This window comes from Oncorhynchus mykiss, chromosome 20 (assembly GCF_057628025.1).
Source record: "Oncorhynchus mykiss isolate SJ-2025 chromosome 20, ASM5762802v1, whole genome shotgun sequence".
In the NCBI taxonomy this organism is placed as follows: Eukaryota; Metazoa; Chordata; class Actinopteri; order Salmoniformes; family Salmonidae; genus Oncorhynchus; species Oncorhynchus mykiss.
The window spans coordinates 46104947-46126714 of NC_143041.1; the positions used below are offsets into that span (position 1 = coordinate 46104947).

At 45.9% G+C, this 21768-nt stretch overlaps 1 protein-coding gene across 2 annotated transcripts in view; it reads left to right on the forward strand.

Moving 5' to 3' along the window:
• Positions 1-21768, forward strand: part of LOC110499555 (leucine-rich repeat transmembrane protein FLRT3) — a 34974-nt gene that overhangs the window by 607 nt on the left and 12599 nt on the right. The window contains exon 1 of one of the 2 annotated variants that reach the window (XM_036956359.2): positions 315-675. The exons of the other annotated variant lie outside the window; for it this stretch is intronic. The gene's annotated coding sequence lies outside the window, so the exon portion shown is untranslated. Of the gene's footprint in view, positions 1-314; positions 676-21768 lie in introns of those variants that run through there. 2 annotated transcript variants of the gene reach the window in all.

Sequence of the window (21768 nt, forward strand, 5' to 3'; positions counted from 1 at the left end):
TAGTTGAAGGTGAGCGAGTAAAGATAAGCATTTACACCAAATCACAGAAAAAAATGAAATAATAATATATTTATAAATAATATAATTCACTCACAAAGAGCTCATAACAGCAACATGAAGTTGGTTCTGAAAAGAGTTTTTTAAAAAAATGTTCGTAATATTTCATTTTAGATCTATAGATTAAAATAAAATAAAATAAAAAAAGACTATTCCTCACTATTCTTCATTTTAATAATACACTACTTGACTTTCCAATAGCCTACACAAAGACTACTTTTACTAGACGTGTGTTTACGTGCAGCTTCGCCGACGACACGTTCGGGAGAGAAAGTAGCAGCTCTGGTGGCAATGCAGCATTGTTCTCCGTCTGTCCCTCTGTCCGCATTGCAAGTACCAAACACAGAGACCGACTCCCCAATGCCGCTCCGATAACGGCTCACCGACAGGAAACCCTCCAACTCCCCAGCGGAGGGGGGACAACAGGGATCTTACCCTCCCTTATTCACTGAGATATATTTAACATTCCTCATGGATAGCCTACTGAGGGATAGATAACGAGGGCGCAGAGAGAATATAATGAATCGTGGAGTTGGAAATACGTAAAAGACAAATCGCGGTCTAAGCAACTAAGCCTCTTGTCGGCAGGAAGCTTCGGAGGAGCTGGAAGACACCCCGGTGAGTGTCTGACATTCCTGCGTTGATCTGGGAGAGAGGGAGAGCGGAGGTTTGACACCGAGGGCAGATTAACCGGTGGGAAAACTCCGCGAAATGCAGCTCTCTCCTCCTACAGCCACAACAAGCTCAGCGCCAAGGTTCAGCTCCCCTGTTCACTTTAGGGGGGGGGGGGGGGGGGGGGGGGTTGCCTGCGTGTGTTTTCACCACAAAGGAGGTTAGGGGGTCCAACGCCTAGTTTTGATTTACATTTGGTCGAGTTGTCTATTAATTGGAATGTAACGTGATATCACCCTCTCATTTTAATTAGGTTAAAAGTTGGGTGAAAAAATTAGGAAATTCCCTTAAGTGAATTACTTTTTGCAAATCCTATCCGTTTTCGACGTCGATTCAACGTCATCATATTTTGTTTGTTTGTTGTTGAGGGTTCAAATGACGTGTGAACAGCATTGATTCAACCCGGTTTTGACCAGTGGGGAAGCCCCGAAGCAAGCCACGTTTTGATGTGTGGTGTGTTCCTCTCCGCATGCCATTCATTGCCACATACCCGGAGCGCTCTCATATCGCATCTCGCAGTGGATCTCTCTCCAGCCTACCAGCCCACTCGAACGACGCACAACGATTTTCACGCCGATCTCCATTTCGTATAATACTCTATAAAATAGTAATAAACTAGTGGCAATATCATAACTCGTTCATGACCCAATCAATCACTTATCTCTTAAGATAATTATCTATAGCCTCCGGTATCAATAAGCGTCTAGCGGGAAAAAGCAGTTGAGATGATAACACTAGTATTATCTGATAGAGCCTATGACATTTTTTCATTTAACTTGGCAAGTCAGGTAAGAACAAAGTCTTATTTTCAATGACAGCCTACCAGGGAACAGTGGGTTAACTGCATTGTTCAGGGGCAGAACATTTTTTTTTCTACCTTGTCAGCTCAGGGATTTAAACTTGTCACCTTCCTGTTACTAGTTCAACACTCTAACCACTAGGCTACCTGCCTCTAAACACTAGACTACCTGCTCTAACCACTAGGCTACCTGTCTCTAACCACTAGGCTACCTGTCTCTCTAACCACTAGGCTACCTGTCTCTAACCACTAGGCTACCTGCTCTAACCACTAGGCCACCTATCTCTAACCACTAGGCTACCTGTCTCTAACCACTAGGCTACCTGTCTCTGACCACTAGGCTACCTGTCTCTAACCACTAGGCTACCTGTCTCTGACCACTAGGCCACCTGTCTCTAACCACTAGGCTACCTGTCTCTAACCACTAGGCTACCTGCTCTAACCACTAGGCCACCTGTCTCTAACCACTAGGCTACCTGTATCTAACCACTAGGCTACCTGTCTCTAACCACTAGGCTACCTTTCTCTAACCCTAGGCTACCTGTCTCTAACCACTAGGCTACCTGCTCTAAACACTAGACTGCACTAGGCTACCTGTCTCTAACCACTAGACTGCACTAGGCTACCTGTCTCTAACCACTAGGCTACACTAGGCTACCTATCTCTAACCACTAGGCTACCTGCTCTAACCACTAGGCTACCTGTTCTAACCACTAGGCCACCTGTCTCTAACCACTAGGCTATCTGCTCTAACCACTAGGCTACCTGTTCTAACCACTAGGCTACCTGCTCTAACCACTAGTCTACCTGCTCTAACCACTAGGCTACCTGTCTCTGACCACTAGGCTACCTGTGTCTAACCACTAGGCTACCTGCTCTAACCACTAGGCTACCTGTATCTAACCACTAGGCTACCTGTCTCTAACCACTAGACTACACTAGGCTACCTGTCTCTAACCACTAGGCTACCTGTCTCTAACCACTAGGCTACCTGCTCTAACGACTAGGCTACCTTGCTCTAACCACTAGGCTACCTGCTCTAACCACTAGGCTACCTGCTCTAACCACTAGGCTACCTGTCTCTAACCACAAGGCTACCTGCTCTAACCACTAGGCTACCTGTCTCTAACCAATAGGCTACCTGCCTCTAACCACTAGGCTACCTGCCTCTAACCACTCGGCTACCTGCCTCTAACCACTAGGCTACCTGTCTCTAACCACTAGGCTACCTGCTCTAACCACTAGGCTATCTGTCTCTAACCACTAGGCTACCTGCTCTAACCACTAGGCTACCTGTCTCTAACCACTAGGCTACCTACTCTAACCACTAGGCTTCCTGCTCTAACCACTAGGCTACCTGTCTCTAACCACTAGGCTACCTGCTCTAACCACTAGGCTACCTGCCTCTAACCACTAGGCTACCTGTCTCTAACCACTAGGCTACCCTGCCACTTCGTATGTTTACAGTTCTACATTAAAGCAGATTCCCACACTAACGGTAAACCCATTAACATAATGTATGTAGCGTGACCATTAGCTAGATGATGCGCAGTCCGTCTGAATACAAAATACCCCGTTAATTGGCATTTTCTCTTTTTCCTCCAGATTATCAAAATAAGGATATAGGCTGTATATCTAACATGGGCAAATAATCAAATATTACCACAAGGTAACTGAACCCGAGCGTTACGCCTAACCTACTAAATATTTAGGTTCCCTGATCAGATGATCGGAATTTGTATTGGCTATTTATCTCATATGATCAAATACTTAACGTGATGGTAATATCACAAGGCTACTTGAAATGAATGTTACGTTTCCTCTCCTTCGATCAAAGTTGTTAGGGACAAATGTGTGTATTGAAGGTCATGGGGATATTTGCTAACAGCCATCTAGGGCAGCAATCCACATGATTGTGTAGTAGGAGTATAGACCTATGGGAGTGATGAAATAAACTCAGCCATTGATCTTGGTGATTGGTGTTAAAAGGCTCCAATCCACTATTTGGGGCAGATAAACATGAGAAAAAAAGTAGGGCATCAATTCAACAACGTCTAGGCTTATGGTTTCACCATACACCCTGATTACACATATACAAGGATGTTTTTGATAGGTAACCTCACTGCAATACCCAACTGATTAAAACCAAATGGTCGGCCTATAGCTGGAAAAACAAAGTAGAATGGCTCAATAGTCTACACCAGAGCATTCTATTTAACAACAAATGGTTCTGGGCTAGACTAATGAAAGCATATCTTGAAAGGTACCTTTAATAACTGATTACAAATAAGAGTAGCAACTAGCTATTGACATTGAGCTATTGTACAGTTGGGAGATAGACAGTGAAATAAATAGGCTGGTCTATTTAAGTCTGTCGGTCAGTCTTAGACAGGGTAGGGGGGCAGAGCTACACAAAACAGGTGCTATCGAGAACCTCGTATGTTTCTTCGGTTCTCCCCTTTGAAGAACCCCTTTTTGCTTCCGGATAAAACCCTTTTGGTTCCAGATAAAACCCTTTTTAGTTCCAGGTAGAACCCTTTTGGTTCCAGGTAGAACCCCTTTTCAGTTCCAGATAGAACCCTTTTGGTTCCAGATAAAACCATTTTGGTTCCAGGTAGAACCCTTTTGGTTCCAGATAAAACCATTTTGGTTCCAGGTAGAACCCTTTTGGTTCTAGATAGAGCGCTCTTGGTTCTGTGTAAAACCAAAAGGTTTTTACCTGGAACCACCAAAAAGGAGTCTCCTAATGGGGCCCCCAAGTGGCGCAGGGGTTTAAGGCACTGCATCTCAGTGTTAGAGGTGTCAATACAGACACCCTGGGTCAAATCCAGGCTGTTTCACAACCGGATGTGATTGGGAGTCCCATAGGTCGGGGCACAATTGGAACAGAGTCATCCAGGGTAGGCCATCATTGTAAATAAGAATTTGTTCTGAACTGAATTGCCTAGTTAAATAAAAAACTGGGGACAGCCAAAGAGTCTTTTTTTTTTTGTTCTAAGAGGACAGCCTATTGTTCTGCTGCGTGGACCTCCCCAGGGCAAAGTCACTGGTCAATTGGTTTTCACAGAGAAGGACCTCCATTACTGGAGTCTACTAGGTTACCAGGTATACAGACGTGTCACCTAGACGAAGGACTGAGAATAATATCCATAACACACTTTGTTTTGTTTGTAAAACTTTGACCTTTGACCGATCTGAGGCAGTAATAGTATACAAAGACCCCAATACAGTACTATTTCTAATTCTCTACATCTAGGCCTAATTCAATTTCATCCATCATCGATGAAACAAATAGAGGCTTTTCTAAATCACCAATTCCAATCCCACCAGAAAGAAATGGCGAATTATAGTGAGCGACATAGAGAGAAGGAGACTGAAGGGAATTATAGTGAGCAACATAGAGAGAAGGAGACTGAAGGGAATTATAGTGAGCAACAAAGAGAGAAGGAGACTGAAGGGAATTATAGTGAGTGAAGGGAAGAGAAGGAGACTGAAGGGAATTATAGTGAGTGAAGGGAAGAGAAGGAGACTGAAGGGAATTATAGTGAGCGACATAGAGAGAAGGAGACTGAAGGGAATTATAGTGAGCGACACAGAGAGAAGGAGACTGAAGGGAATTATAGTGAGCGACATAGAGAGAAGGAGACTGAAGGGAATTATAGTGAGCGACACAGAGAGAAGGAGACTGAAGGGAATTATAGTGAGCAACATAGAGAGAAGGAGACTGAAGGGAATTATAGTGAGTGAAGGGAAGAGAAGGAGACTGAAGGGAATTATAGTGAGCGACACAGAGAGGAGGAGACTGAAGGGAATTATAGTGAGCGACATAGAGAGAAGGAGACTGAAGGGAATTATAGTGAGTGAAGGGAAGAGAAGGAGACTGAAGGGAATTACAGTGAGCAACATAGAGAGAAGGAGACTGAAGGGAATTATAGTGAGTGAAGGGAAGAGAAGGAGACTGAAGGGAATTACAGTGAGCAACATAGAGAGAAGGAGACTGAAGGGAATTATAGTGAGCAACATAGAGAGAAGGAGACTGAAGGGAATTATAGTGAGCAACATAGAGAGAAGGAGACTGAAGGGAATTATAGTGAGCGACATAGAGAGAAGGAGACTGAAGGGAATTATAGTGAGCGACACAGAGAGAAGGAGACTGAAGGGAATTATAGTGAGCGACACAGAGAGAAGGAGGCTGAAGGGAATTATAGTGAGCAACATAGAGAGAAGGAGACTGAAGGGAATTATAGTGAGTGAAGGGAAGAGGAGGATAAGGATAAAAGAAAGGAAATGAGCTTTTCCTCTTGTTTGCTTGAGTCCAACATGGAAACTAGGCCTAAAAGGCCTCCAGTGTAATAAGCTAAACTCACCACCCTGGCCGTTCATGCCAAGCCTGCTCTCCTTCAGAACAGTGGTAGCTCCAATACCTTGGCAGGTGATACAGCCCAGACAGCCAAGCACCAGTCCATTGATAGTGTGGGTTGGTGTGTGTCTGCCACACACACACACACACACACACTCACACACACACACACACACACACACACACACGGCTAGTTCGTCTCATCTTGCAGTGCCTACCACCCCCATGTGGTAAAAAGCGTGCAGCTGCTACAGCAACAGAGCCATCTCTCCTTCCTTTCATAGCATTACAATGGCGAGCCCCCCGTCTTCCACAGACCTCTCTCTCTCCCTCTCTCTGTCTCTCTCTCTCTCTGTCTGTCTCTCTCTCTCTCTCTCTGTCTCTCTCTCTCTCTCTCTCTCTCTCTCTCTCTATCTCTCTGTCTCTCTCTCTCTCTCTCTCTTTCTCGCTTGTGCCAGCAACAGTAATCTGTTCATCCAAGCCAACAGTAGAGAGGCTACACACCAAAACTAAACTATTATATATTCTCTCTCTGAAATGCAACCTGCCAGTGTCCCTGTCCCTCCCTGTGAATTCAGATGCCTTCATGAATGTTCTTTCTTGTCTTGGTAAGACCCAGTATGTCTCAGTAGACCTGGGTAAGACCCAGTATGTCTCAGTAGACCTGGGTAAGACCCAGTACTTCTCAGTAGACCTGGGTAAGACCCAGTATGTCTCAGTAGACCTGGGTAAGACCCAGTATGTCTCAGTAGACCTGGGTAAGACCCAGTATGTCTCAGTAGACCTGGGTAAGACCCATTATGTCTCAGTATACCTGGGTAAGCCCCAGGGGGTCCCAGTAGACCTGGGTAAGACCCAGTATGTCTCAGTAGACCTGGGTAAGACCCAGTATGTCTCAGTAAGCCTGGGTAAGACCCAGTATGTCCCAGTAGACCTGGGTAAGACCCAGTATGTCTCAGTAGACCTGGGTAAGACCCAGTATGTCTCAGTAGACCTGGGTAAGACCCAGTATGTCTCAGTACACCTGGGTAAGACCCAGTATGTCTCAGTACACCTGGGTAAGACCCAGGGGGTCCCAGTAGACCTGGGTAAGACCCAGTATGTCTCAGTAGACCTGGGTAAGGCCCAGTATGTCTCAGTAGACCTGGGTAAGACCCAGTATGTCCCAGTAGACCTGGGTAAGACCCAGTATGTCTCAGTAGACCTGGGTAAGACCCAGTATGTCTCAGTAGACCTGGGTAAGACCCAGTATGTCTCAGTACACCTGGGTAAGACCCAGGGGGTCCCAGTAGACCTGGGTAAGACCCAGGGGGTTCCAGTAGACCTGGGTAAGACCCAGTATGTCTCAGTAGGCCTGGGTAAGACTCAGTATGTCTCAGTAAACCTGGGTAAGACCCAGTATGTCTAAATAGACCTGGGTAAGACCCAGTATGTCTCAGTAGGCCTGGGTAAGACCCAGTATGTCTCAGTAGACCTGGGTAAGACCCAGTATGTCTCAGTACACCTGGTTAAGACCCAGTATGTCTCAGTAGACCTGGGTAAGACCCAGTATGTCTAAATAGACCTGGGTAAGACCCAGTATGTCTCAGTACACCTGGGTAAGACCCAGTATGTCCCAGTAGACCTGGGTAAGACCCAGTATGTCTCAGTAGACCTGGGTAAGACCCAGTATGTCTCAGTAGGCCTGGGTAAGACCCAGTATGTCTCAGTAAACCTGGGTAAGACCCAGGGGGTACCAGTAGACCCACAGTAGGACCTATGCAACCCTTCTTACTCTCTCTCTTTTTCTCTTTCTCTCTCAACAACTTAGTGAATAGTGACAAATGTAGACAGTTGGTGAAGGTGCCTGGGGGTAAAGTAACAATCTATTATTTATCCTAAAGAATAAAAAATATGTTCTTCTGAAATAAAAGCCAGAAGAAGAAAGGAAACAAAATCAAACATAGTCTACATTCTAAAATACATTATACTGGGAATTCTAATACTAAATTATATTATAGTTGTGGTTCCTTTTGCCTAAACTGGATAGATATCTTCCTGTGGCTATATGTTCCTAGATGTAAAATAGATAGATATTTTACCTAGATGTAAAATGCATAGATATGTTCCTAGTTGTAAAATAGATAGATATCTTCCTAGATGTAAAATAGATAGATATGTTCCTAGTTGTAAAATAGATAGATATGTTCCTAGTTGTAAAATAGATAGATATGTTCCTAGTTGTAAAATAGATAGATATGTTCCTAGTTGTAAAATAGATATCTTCCTAGATGTAAAATAGATAGATATTTTACCTAGATGTAAAATGCATAGATATGTTCCTAGTTGTAAAATAGATAGATATCTTCCTAGATGTAAAATAGATAGATATGTTCCTAGTTGTAAAATAGATAGATATGTTCCTAGATGTAAAATAGATAGATATGTTCCTAGTTGTAAAATAGATATCTTCCGAGATGTAAAATAGATAGATATGTTCCTAGATGTAAAATAGATAGATATTTTACCTAGATGTAAAATGCATAGATATGTTCCTAGATGTAAAATGGAAGACTCAGCATCAGTTGTAAGCTGACTAGTTGAAGACCACCATGAGGTATTACCATAATATGCTATGTATGTATTTGCTGTGAAATTGTTTCTGAATCTTTGTTCTTGAAGGTGCTTTTGTGCATCTCAAACCGCACTAGATTCCCTATATAGTGCACCACTTCTGAACAGTGCCCATAGGGCTCTTGTGCACTAAATATGGAATATGATACTATTTGGGATGCAGGCCTTGTTAAAGTGTACTTAGGCGTGTTGATCTCTCTAGCTGTGGTTGTAAGCTATCCCTGTCCTGTGGCTATACTCTATCCCTGTCCTGTGGCGATACGCTATAAGCTATCCCTGTCCTGTGGCTATAAACTATCACTGTCCTGTGGCTATACGCTATCCCTGTCCTTTGGCTATAAGCTATAAGCTATCCCTGTCCTGTGGCTATAAACTATAAGCTATCCCTGTCCTGTGGCTATACGCTATAAGCTATCCCTGTCCTGTGGCTATACTCTATCCCTGTCCTGTGGCGATACGCTATAAGCTATCCCTGTCCTGTGGCTATAAACTATCACTGTCCTGTGGCTATACGCTATCCCTGTCCTCTGGCTATAAGCTATAAGCTATCCCTGTCCTGTGGCTATAAACTATAAGCTATCCCTGTCCTGTGGCTATACGCTATAAGCTATCCCTGTCCTGTGGCTATACTCTATCCCTGTCCTGTGGCGATACGCTATAAGCTATCCCTGTCCTGTGGCTATAAACTATCACTGTCCTGTGGCTATACGCTATCCCTGTCCTCTGGCTATAAGCTATAAGCTATCCCTGTCCTGTGGCTATAAACTATCACTGTCCTGTGGCTATACGCTATCCCTGTCCTCTGGCTATAAGCTATAAGCTATCCCTGTCCTGTGGCTATAAACTATAAGCTATCCCTGTCCTGTGGCTATACGCTATAAGCTATCCCTGTCCTGTGGCTATACGCTATAAGCTATCCCTGTCCTGTGGCTATACGCTATAAGCTATCCCTGTCCTGTGGCTATACTCTATCCCTGTGCTGTGGCTATACGCTATAAGCTATCCCTGTCCTGTGGCTATAAACTATCACTGTCCTGTGGCTATAAGCTATGAGCTATCCCTGTCCTGTGGCTATAAGCTATAAGCTATCCTGTCCTGTGGCTATAAACTATCACTGTCCTGTGGCTATAAGCTATGAGCTATCCCTGTCCTGTGGCTATAAGCTATAAGCTATAAGCTATCCCTGTCCTGTGGCTATAAGCTGTAACCTATAAGCTATCCCTGTCCTGTGGCTTTGTGTTAGTCCCTCACGCTCTCTTTCCCTCTTCCTAAAGGTAATTAGCTGGAGTTAACAGTGTGTGTGTGTATGTGTGTGTGTGTGTGTGTGTGTGTGTGTGTGTGTGTGTGTGTGTGTGTGTGTGTGTGTGTGTGTGTGTGTGTGTATGTGTGTGTGTGTGTGTGTGTGTGTGTGTGGATGCATACCAGGATGCTCAATTTAACACTGCTAGTCCAAACTAAATGGAGCACAAGTCTGTTTCGTCGCGTTTCGGAAAATCTCCTGCCGGCCGCAGGAGGAGCTTCTTAGTATGACAGGGGGAGAAATCCATCACCCACCAAAAAAACATTAAAACAACTGACTAAAACATTTAAACTCCTAATCCAAACCTGTGGACATATCCCACATGTTTGCCTTGTAATGAACAATAGAGTTCGGCCACTTGTTGAGAAACCAGGTGAACGTGTTTAAAAACAGCCAGCCAGACCAGAGATTCAAGCTGTCTGTACCGTGAAGGATGGGTCCTCTACTGGGGAACACTAACGGTCAGAGGTGGGAACAATTCACTATTACTCAAGTCACAAGGTTCGAATCTCAAATCGAGTCCCAGGTAGAATTGGTCAAGACTCCAGTCAAGTCTAAGTCCGGGATTCTAACAGCAAGTCAAGTCACAAGTTTTCAAGTCAAGTCGAGTCACAAGTTTTCAAGTCAAGTAAAAAAAACTCAATCTATACATGCAACGACTTGTTCAACTTCAAATCTTTGTCTATTTATTATTGCTACCAGACAACCCTTTAAATTATTTGGTCTACAACACATTTTGATGAACCTATGTAACTGTAAAATAGGGACCATGCAGCATTGGCAAGGACATGAAACCAGCAGAAGGCAAGGCAAGTAGCCTGTCTTAACCTGTCTTATGTCGTAACGGACATCGGTCGAAGGCAAGACTGTACAGCCTCCCCTTGAGAAACCAAATGTAACCTGTCTTAACCTGTCTTAACCTGTCTTATGTCGTAACGGACATTGGTCGAAGGCAAGACTGTACAGCCTCCCCTTGAGAAACCAAATGTAGCCTGTCTTAACCTGTCTTATGTCGTAACGGACATCGGTCGAAGGCAAGACTGTACAGCCTCCCCTTGAGAAACCAAATGTAGCCTGTCTTAACCTGTCTTATGTCGTAACGGACATCGGTCGAAGGCAAGACTGTACAGCCTCCCCTTGAGAAACCAAATGTAACCTGTCTTAACCTGTCTTATGTCGTAACGGACATCGGTCGAAGGCAAGACTGTACAGCCTCCCCTTGAGAAACCAAATGTAACCTGTCTTAACCTGTCTTAACCTGTCTTAACCTGTCTTATCAGGAGCTCAAACAGGTAGGCCTATATAATATAATAACTTGACCACCCTGGACCATACAATTACCCAATTAGCAATTACAACCAATAAACTGGTTGTACAATGTAAAAGGCAATGTCCACATCCATTGGTACGTTCGTATCAATCAGACATAATGATTAATCAACACCATTCACTCATGGAACATTAATTTGATCTTTATTTAACCAGGCAAGTCAGTTAATTATTATTATTTTTTTCAATGAAGGCCTTGTTCAGGGGCAGAATGACAGATTTATATCTTGTCAGCTTGGGGGATTTGAACTTGAAACCTTTACGGTTACTAGTCCAACAGCTCTAACCACTAGGCTACGCTGCTGCCCCTACACTCTAACCACTAGGCTACGCTGCTGCCCCTACACTCTAACCACTAGGCTACGCTGCTGCCCCTACACTCTAACCACTAGGCTACGCTGCTGCCCCTACACTCTAACCACTAGGCTACGCTGCTGCCCCTACACTCTAACCACTAGGCTACGCTGCTGCCCCTACACTCTAACCACTAGGCTACGCTGCTGCCCCTACACTCTAACCACTAGGCTACGCTGCTGCCCCTACACTCTAACCACTAGGCTACGCTGCTGCCCCTACACTCTAACCACTAGGCTACGCTGCTGCCCCTACACTCTAACCACTAGGCTACGCTGCTGCCCCTACACTCTAACCACTAGGCTACGCTGCTGCCCCTACACTCTAACCACTAGGCTACGCTGCTGCCCCTACACTCTAACCACTAGGCTACGCTGCTGCCCCTACACTCTAACCACTAGGCTACGCTGCTGCCCCTACACTCTAACCACTAGGCTACGCTGCTGCCCCTACACTCTAACCACTAGGCTACGCTGCTGCCCCTACACTCTAACCACTAGGCTACGCTGCTGCCCCTACACTCTAACCACTAGGCTACGCTGCTGCCCCTACACTCTAACCACTAGGCTACGCTGCTGCCCCTACACTCTAACCAATAGGCTACGCTGCCGCCCCAACTTTCTGACTCCAAAGTGTATAGCTCTTTGCCACGTAGCCTATTTCTATACCCACTGAGGCGTGGCCGGACTCCTATTACGCACAGCCAGGACGCCAGAGATACGGAACTCCGACATAACCCTTGGAAATAGGAACAAAAAAATGAAACCAGTAACCAGTAACTAGAGTAACCAGTTAATTTGTGTGTCTATTGGACACTGAGTCAGTCATCATGTTAGAGTCTGAACACTGTGTCAGTCATCATGTTAGAGTCTGAACACTGTGTCAGTCATCATGTTAGAGTCTGAACACTGTGTCAGTCATCATGTTAGAGACTGAACACTGTGTCAGTCATCATGTTAGAGTCTGAACACTGTGTCAGTCATCATGTTAGAGTCTGAACACTGAGTCAGTCATCATGTTAGAGTCTGGACACTGAGTCAGTCATCATGTTAGAGTCTGAACACTGTGTCAGTCATCATGTTAGAGTCTGAACACTGAGTCAGTCATCATGTTAGAGTCTGAACACTGTGTCAGTCATCATGTTAGAGTCTGAACACTGAGTCAGTCATAATGTTAGAGTCTGAACACTGAGTCAGTCATCATGTTAGAGTCTGGACACTGAGTCAGTCATCATGTTAGAGTCTGGACACTGTGTCAGTCATCATGTTAGAGTCTGAACACTGAGTCAGTCATCATGTTAGAGTCTGAACACTGTGTCAGTCATCATGTTAGAGTCTGAACACTGTGTCAGTCATCATGTTAGAGTCTGGACACTGAGTCAGTCATCATGTTAGAGTCTGGACACTGAGTCAGTCATCATGTTAGAGTCTGGACACTGAGTCAGTCATCATGTTAGAGTCTGGACACTGAGTCAGTCATCATGTTAGAGTCTGGACACTGAGTCAGTCATCATGTTAGAGTCTGGACACTGTGTCAGTCATCATGTTAGAGTCTGAACACTGAGTCAGTCATCATGTTAGAGTCTGGACACTGAGTCAGTCATCATGTTAGAGTCTGGACACTGAGTCAGTCATCATGTTAGAGTCTGGACACTGAGTCAGTCATCATGTTAGAGTCTGAACACTGTGTCAGTCATCATGTTAGAGTCTGAACACTGAGTCAGTCATCATGTTAGAGTCTGAACACTGTGTCAGTCATCATGTTAGAGTCTGAACACTGTGTCAGTCATCATGTTAGAGTCTGGACACTGAGTCAGTCATCATGTTAGAGTCTGAACACTGAGTCAGTCATCATGTTAGAGTCTGAACACTGAGTCAGTCATCATGTTAGAGTCTGGACATAATATCGGGATAAGTGTCTTCAACAACCGCTGAATAGCATAGCGCTACATACAATAAATATTACTATAAATATTTATATTCATGAAATCACAAGTGCAATATAGGAAAACACAGATTAGCTTTTTGTTAATCCACCTGTCGTCTTAGATTTTGAAATTATGCTTTACAGCGAAAGCAATCCAAGCGTTTGTGTAAGTTTATCGATCGCACGATAATACATTAAGTACAATTAGCATCAGGTAGCTCGGTCACAAAAATCAGAAAAGCAATCAAATTAATCTGGTTCATACAGTGCCTTGCGAAAGTATTCGGCCCCCTTGAACTTTGCGACCTTTTGCCACATTTCAGGCTTCAAACATAAAGATATAAAACCTTTTTTTTTTTTTTTTTTTTTTTTTTTGTGAAGAATCAACAACAAGTGGGACACAATCATGAAGTGGAACGACATTTATTGGATATTTCAAACTTTTTTAACAAATCAAAAACTAAAAAATTGGGCGTGCAAAATTATTCAGCCCCTTTACTTTCAGTGCAGCAAACTCTCTCCAGAAGTTCAGTGAGGATCTCTGAATGATCCAATGTTGACCTAAATGACTAATGATGATAAATACAATCCACCTGTGTGTAATTAAGTCTCCGTATAAATGCACCTGCACTGTGATAGTCTCAGAGGTCCGTTAAAAGCGCAGAGAGCATCATGAAGAACAAGGAACACACCAGGCAGGTCCGAGATACTGTTGTGAAGAAGTTTAAAGCCGGATTTGGATACAAAAAGATTTCCCAAGCTTTAAACATCCCAAGGAGCACTGTGCAAGCGATAATATTGAAATGGAATGAGTATCAGACCACTGCAAATCTACCAAGACCTGGCCGTCCCTCTAAACTTTCAGCTCATACAAGGAGAAGACTGATCAGAGATGCAGCCAAAAGGCCCATGATCACTCTGGATGAACTGCAGAGATCTACAGCTGAGGTGGGAGACTCTGTCCTTAGGACAACAATCAGTCGTATATTGCACAAATCTGGCCTTTATGGAAGAGTGGCAAGAAGAAAGCCTTGTTTAAAGTTCGCCACAAGCCACCTGGGAGACACACCAAACATGTGGAAGAAGGTGCTCTGGTCAGATGAAACAAAAATTGAACTTTTTGGCAACAATGCAAAACGTTATGTTTGGCGTAAAAGCAACACAGCTGAACACATCATCCCCACTGTCAAACATGGTGGTGGCAGCATCATGGTTTGGGCCTGCTTTTCTTCAGCAGGGACAGGGAAGATGGTTAAAATTGATGGGAAGATGGATGGAGCCAAATACAGGACCATTCTGGAAGAAAACCTGATGGAGTCTGCAAAAGACCTGAGACTGGGACGGAGATTTGTCTTCCAACAAGAAAATGATCCAAAACATAAAGCAAAATCTACAATGGAATGGTTCAAAAATAAACATATCCAGGTGTTAGAATGGCCAAGTCAAAGTCCAGACCTGAATCCAATCGAGAATCTGTGGAAAGAACTGAAAACTGCTGTTCACAAAAGCTCTCCATCCAACCTCACTGAGCTCGAGCTGTTTTGCAAGGAGGAATGGGAAAAAATGTCAGTCTCTCGATGTGCAAAACTGATAGAGACATACCCCAAGCGACTTACAGCTGTAATCGCAGCAAAAGGTGGTATTAACTTAAGGGGGCTGAATAATTTTGCACGCCCAATTTTTCAGTTTTTGATTTGTTAAAAAAGTTTGAAATATCCAATAAATGTCGTTCCACTTCATGATTGTGTTCCACTTGTTGTTGATTCTTCACAAAAACATACAGTTTTATATCTTTATGTTTGAAGCCTGAAATGTGGCAAAAGGTCGCAAAGTTCAAGGGGGCCGAATACTTTCGCAAGGCACTGTATCCCTTTAAATCCAGCAAAGGGAGGCTATGGAACATGGAGTTTTCAAAATAGAAGCCACTTCCTGTTTTGATTTTCCTCAGGTTTTTGCCTGCAATATCAGTTCTGTTATACAACAAATCGCAACATAGCATCCTTCACTCATGCTGCCAAACATACCCTTGTAAAACTGACCATCCTACCAATCCTCGACTTCGGCGATGTCATTTACAAAATAGCCTCCAATACCCTACTCAACAAATTGGATGCAGTCTATCACAGTGCCATCCGTTTTGTCACCAAAGCCCTATATACTACCCACCATTGCGACCTGTACGCTCTCGTTGGCTGGCCCTCACTTCGTACTCGTCGCCAAACCCACTGGCTACATGTCATCTACAAGACCCTGCTAGGTAAAGTCCCTCCTTATCTCAGCTTGCTGGTCACCATAGCATCACCCACCTGTAGCACACGCTCCAGCAGGTATATCTCTCTGGTCACCCCCAAAATCAATTCTTTCTTTGGCCGCCTCTCCTTCCAGTTCACTGCTGCCAATGACTGGAACGAACTACAAACAATTTTGAAACTGGAAACACTTATCTCCCTCACTAGCTTTAAGCACCAGCTGTCAGAGCAGCTCACAGATTACTGCACCTGTACATAGCCCACCTATAATTTAGCCCAAACAACTATCTCTTTCCCTACTGTATTTATTTTATTTTATTTATTTATTTTGCTCCTTTGCACCCCATAATTTTTATTTCTACTTTGCACATTCTTCCACTGCAAATTATCTTGGCCAGGTCGCAATTGTAAATGAGAACTTGTTCTCCACTTGCCTACCTGGTTAAACAATGGAGAAATAAATAAAATACTCACAGACAATATTTTGACAGTTTTGGAAACTTTTGAGTGTTTTCTATCCAATACTAGTAATAATATAAATATATTAGCAACTGAGACTGAGGAGCTGGCCGTTTACAATGGGCACCTTTCCATCCAAGCTACTCAACACTGCCCCTGCAGCCATAAAAAGTTAATCGCTAGGTTCTTAACCGCTAGGTTCTTAACCGCTGTGCTCTTAACCCACTAGGTTCTTAACCGCTGCGCTCTTAACCCACTAGGTTCTTAACTGCTAGGTTCTTAACCGCTAGGTTCTTAACCCGCTAGGTTCTTAACCCACTAGGTTCTTAACCCACTAGGTTCTTAACCGCTAGGTTCTTAACCCACTAGGTTCTTAACCGCTAGGTTCTTAACCCACTAGGTTCTTAACCGCTAGGTTCTTAACCGCTAGGTTCTTAACCGCTAGGTTCTTAACCCGCTAGGTTCTTAACCCACTAGGTTCTTAACCGCTAGGTTCTTAACCCACTAGGTTCTTAACCGCTAGGTTCTTAACCCACTAGGCTCTTAACCGCTAGGTTCTTAACCGCTAGGCTTCTATCCATTAGGTTCTTAACCGCTAGGCTCTTATTAACCGCTAGGCTTCTATCCATTAGGTTCTTAACCTCTAGGCTTCTATCCATTAGGTTCTTAACCTCTAGGCTTCTATCCATTAGGTTCTTAACCTCTAGGCTTCTATCCATTAGGTTCTTAACCTCTAGGCTTCTATCCATTAGGTTCTTAACCTCTAGGCTTCTATCCATTAGGTTCTTAACCTCTAGGCTTCTATCCATTAGGTTCTTAACCTCTAGGCTTCTATCCATTAGGTTCTTAACCGCTAGGCTCTTATTAACCGCTAGGCTTCTATCCATTAGGTTCTTAACCTCTAGGCTTCTATCCATTAGGTTCTTAACCTCTAGGCTTCTATACATTAGGTTCTTAACCTCTAGGCTTCTATCCATTAGGTTCTTAACCTCTAGGCTTCTATCCATTAGGTTCTTAACCTCTAGGCTTCTATCCGTTAGGTTCTTAACCTCTAGGCTTCTATCCATTAGGTTCTTAACCTCTAGGCTTCTATCCGTTAGGTTCTTAACCTCTAGGCTTCTATCCGTTAGGTTCTTAACCTCTAGGCTTCTATCCATTCGGTTCTTAACCTCTAGGCTTCTATCCGTTAGGTTCTTAACCTCTAGGCTTCTATCCATTCGGTTCTTAACCTCTAGGCTTCTATCCATTAGGTTCTTAACCTCTAGGCTTCTATCCATTCGGTTCTTAACCTCTAGGCTTCTATCCGCTAGGCTACCTATTTTTGATCTCTTTTCTTTTCAGTTTTTTTTTAGTCAAATGTTTTTCTGTTCCTAAACTTATCAGAGATCACATCTGCTGTTTAGTGTCTCCCTCCAGACTAATCTAGTGTATTATCTGTCATAGCTTAGGGCCTAATCTCTTACTATTTCTAGATGCAGCGGGACAGAATGAAATAGAGAGAGTGGTGAGTGTGCATGTGAGGTCATCAGACAGCAGCGTCTCAGGACTGGAGCTGTAATCGAGTTACAAGCATCTCAATTCCCTAATCTTCTACCTTGTCGGGAGCTACGACTGTTAAATGGCCCACTCTCTTGTTCCTCACTTACCTCTTCTGTGTTCTACTGAAGCACACTAGCATGGAAACTAGACTAACACACACATGCACACGCACACACACACACACACGCACACACACACACACACACACACACACACACACACACACACACACACACACACACACACACACACACACACACACACACACACACACACACACACTGTAGCAGAGCAGAGACAGAGTTACACGTAAAGACACAATGCCATTGTGTTGTCAGGGGAAACATAACATTAAGCTTGGCAGAGGAATATCTATTTTTAACTCCAGTGGTTTAATAGAAGATGCATTCATAGTAGTATGTGTGTGTGTAGTAGTGTATGTGTGTATGTGTGTGTGTGTGTGTGTGTGTGTGTGTGTGTGTGTGTGTGTGTGTGTGTGTGCGTGTATGTGTGTGTGTGTTGGAAATGTGTTTGTGTGTGTGTGTGGGGGGGGGGAATGTGTTTTTGTGTGTGTGGGAATGTGTGTGTGTGTGTGTGGGAACGTGTGTGTGTGTGTGTGTGTGTGTGTGTGGGCGTGCTACTCCAGTTGCCCTGTTGTATTCATGACAATTTCAAATTAGCTTTCTGATCACCGTGAAGAGAGGGGGGCCTTTTAGTTCAAGAGCTGCCTTAGGGGTCTCGCTCAGTGGCCTGTTTCCGTGGTCATAGCTCAGTGGCGTGTTGCTAGCTCAGTTGCGTGGTCAAATATTCTGTCTAGAAAGGACCCCTTCTCTTTTATGAGAACAGACCAGAGAGAGCAGAGATAGTAGAGAGAACATGGAGAGCAGAGAGTGCAGAGAGAGCAGAGAGAGCAGAGAGAACAGAGAGAGCAGAGAGAACAGAGAGAACAGAGAGAGTAGAGAGAGTAGAGAGAGCAGAGAGAGCAGAGAGAGTAGAGAGAGCAGAGAGAGCAGAGAGAACAGAGAGAGTAGAGAGAACAGAGAGAGTAGAGAGAGTAGAGAGAGCAGAGAGAGCAGAGAGAGTAGAGAGAGCAGAGAGAGCAGAGAGAACGGAGAGAGTAGAGAGAACAGAGAGAGTAGAGAGAGTAGAGAGAGCAGAGAGGACAGAGAGAGTAGAGAGAGCAGAGAGAGTAGAGAGAGTAGAGATAGCAGAGAGAACAGAGAGAGCGAGAGAGAACAGGGAGAGCAGAGAGAGTAGAGAGAGAGTGGAGAGAGAAGCGAGAACGGGAGAGAGCAGGAGAGAACAGGAGAGAACAGGAGAGGGCAGGAGAGAACAGGAGAGAGCAGGAGAGAACAGGAGAGAACAGGAGGGAGCAGGAGAGGGCAGGAGAGAACAGGAGAGAATAGGAGAGAGCAGGAGAGAACATGAGAGAGCAGGAGGGAAACTAGTGAACTGAGCAAGGCAGGGGAGGACAGGAGAGAACAGAAAGGAACAGGAGGGGTCCCACCCACTTGCTTTGTATCAGGGGTCTAGATCACTGTCACTTTTCAAATGCAAAGACATTATTTTCTACAATCACCATAGAAAAGAGGGGAGGAAGGGGGTGGATGGATTGCTGAGGTGGACGGAGGTGGTTGGGTGGGTGGGGGGCAACACACACAGTCCTGGTTGCACAAGACTGTTGGAGGTAAGAAAGAAAAAGAAGGTTTTCATAAAAATCAACAGTGAATACAGAGGTTCATCTGGGTGATTATTTTGGGTCTTACCAAAGATGCCCACTATCAGAGAGAAGCAGGCTAATCTGGGTTTTACCAAAGATGCCCACTATCAGAGAGAAGCAGGCTAATCTGGGTTTTACCAACGATGTCCACTATCAGAGAGAAGCAGGCTAATCTGGGTCTTACCAACGATGCCCACTATCAGAGAGAAGCAGGCTAATCTGGGTTTTACCAACAATGTCCACTATCAGAGAGAAGCAGGCTAATCTGGGTTTTACCAACAATGTCCACTATAAGAGAGAAGCAGGCTAATCTGGGTCTTACCAACGATGCCCACTATAAGAGAGAAGCAGGCTAATTTGGCATTAGGGTCTCTATCTCAGTATCAACTCCCATAAGGCATCATGGTCTCTGTCTCAGTATCAACTCCCATAAGGCATTAGGGTCTCTGTCTCAGTATCAACTCCCATAAGGAATCAGGGTCTCTGTTTCAGTATCAACTCCCATAAGGCATCAGGGTCTCTGTTTCATCCTCAAATCCTGTAATATTAAAACACATACAGAGTGTTAGACCCGGAGTGTTAGACCCAGAGCCTTAGACAGCGGTAGCGGAGCGGTAGACCCGGAGCGGTAGACAGCGGTAGACCCGGAGTGGTAGACAGCGGTAGACCAGGACTGTTAGACAGCGCTAGACCAGGAGCGGTAGACAGCGGTAGACCAGGAGTGTTACACAGCAGTAGACCAGGAGTGTTAGACAGCGGTAGACCGGGAGCGGTAGACAGCGGTAGACCAGGAGCGGTAGACAGCGGTAGACCCGGAGCGGTAGACAGCGGTAGACCGGGAGCGGTAGACAGCGGTAGACCAAGAGCGGTAGACCCTGAGCGGTAGACAGCGGTAGACCAGGAGTGGTAGACCCGGAGCAGTAGACCCGGAGCGGTAGACCCGGAGCGGTAGACAGCGGTAGACCAGGAGCGGTAGACCCGGAGCGATAGACAGCGGTAGACCAGGAGCGGTAGACCCGGAGCGGTAGACAGCGGTAGACCAGGAGCGGTAGACAGCGGTAGACCCGGAGCGGTAGACAGCGGTAGACCAGGAGCGGTAGACCCGGAGCGGTAGACCCGGAGCGGTAGACCCGGAGCGGTAGACAGCGGTAGACCCGGAGCATTAGACCCGGAGCAGTAGACCCGGAGCAGTAGACAGCGGTAGACCAGGAGCGGTAGACCCGGAGCGGTATACAGCGGTAGACCAGGAGCGGTAGACCCGGAGCGGTATACAGCGGTAGACCCGGAGCGGTAGACAGCGGTAGACCCGGAGCGGTAGACCCGGAGCGGTAGACCCGGAGCGGTAGACAGCGGTAGACCCGGAGCGGTAGAGAGCGGTAGACCCGGAGCGGTAGACAGCGGTAGACCCGGAGCGGTAGACCCGGAGCGGTAGACAGCAGTAGACCAGGAAAGTTAGACAGCTGTAGACCCAGAGCAGTAGACAGCAGTAGACCAGGAGCGGTAGACAGCGGTAGACCCAGAGCGGTAGACCCGGAGCAGTAGACAGCGGTAGACCAGGAGCGGTAGACCCGGAGCGGTAGACAGCGGTAGACCCGGAGCAGTAGACAGCGGTAGACCTGGAGCGGTAGACAGCGGTAGACCCGGAGCGGTAGACAGCGGTAGACCAGGAGCGGTAGACAGCGGTAGACCCGGAGCGGTAGACAGTGGTAGACCCGGAGCGGTAGACAGCGGCAGACCCGGAGCGGTAGACCCGGAGCGGTAGACCCGGAGCGGTAGACAGCGGTAGACCCGGAGCGGTAGACAGCTGTAGACCCGGAGCGGTAGACCCGGAGCGGTAGACAGCAGTAGACCAGGAGTGTTAGACAGCGGTAGTCCCGGAGCAGTAGACAGCAGTTGACCAGGAGCGGTAGACAGCGGTAGACCCAGAGCGGTAGACCCGGAGCGGTAGACAGTGGTAGACCAGGAGCGGTAGACAGCGGTAGACCCGGAGCGGTAGACAGCGGTAGACCAGGAGCGGTAGACAGCGGTAGACCCGGAGCGGTAGACAGCGGTAGACCAGGAGCGGTAGACCCGGAGCGGTAGACCCGGAGCGGTAGACCCGGAGCGGGAGTCAGCGGTAGACCCGGAGCATTAGACCCGGAGCAGTAGACCCGGAGCGGTAGACAGCGGTAGACAAGGAGCGGTAGACCCGGAGCGGTATACAGTGGTAGACCCGGAGCGGTAGACAGCGGTAGACCCGGAGCGGTAGACAGCGGTAGACCAGGAGCGGTAGACCCGGAGCGGTAGACCCGGAGCGGTAGACCCGGAGCGGTAGACAGCGGTAGACCCGGAGCATTAGACCCGGAGCAGTAGACCCGGAGCAGTAGACAGCGTTAGACCAGGAGCGGTAGA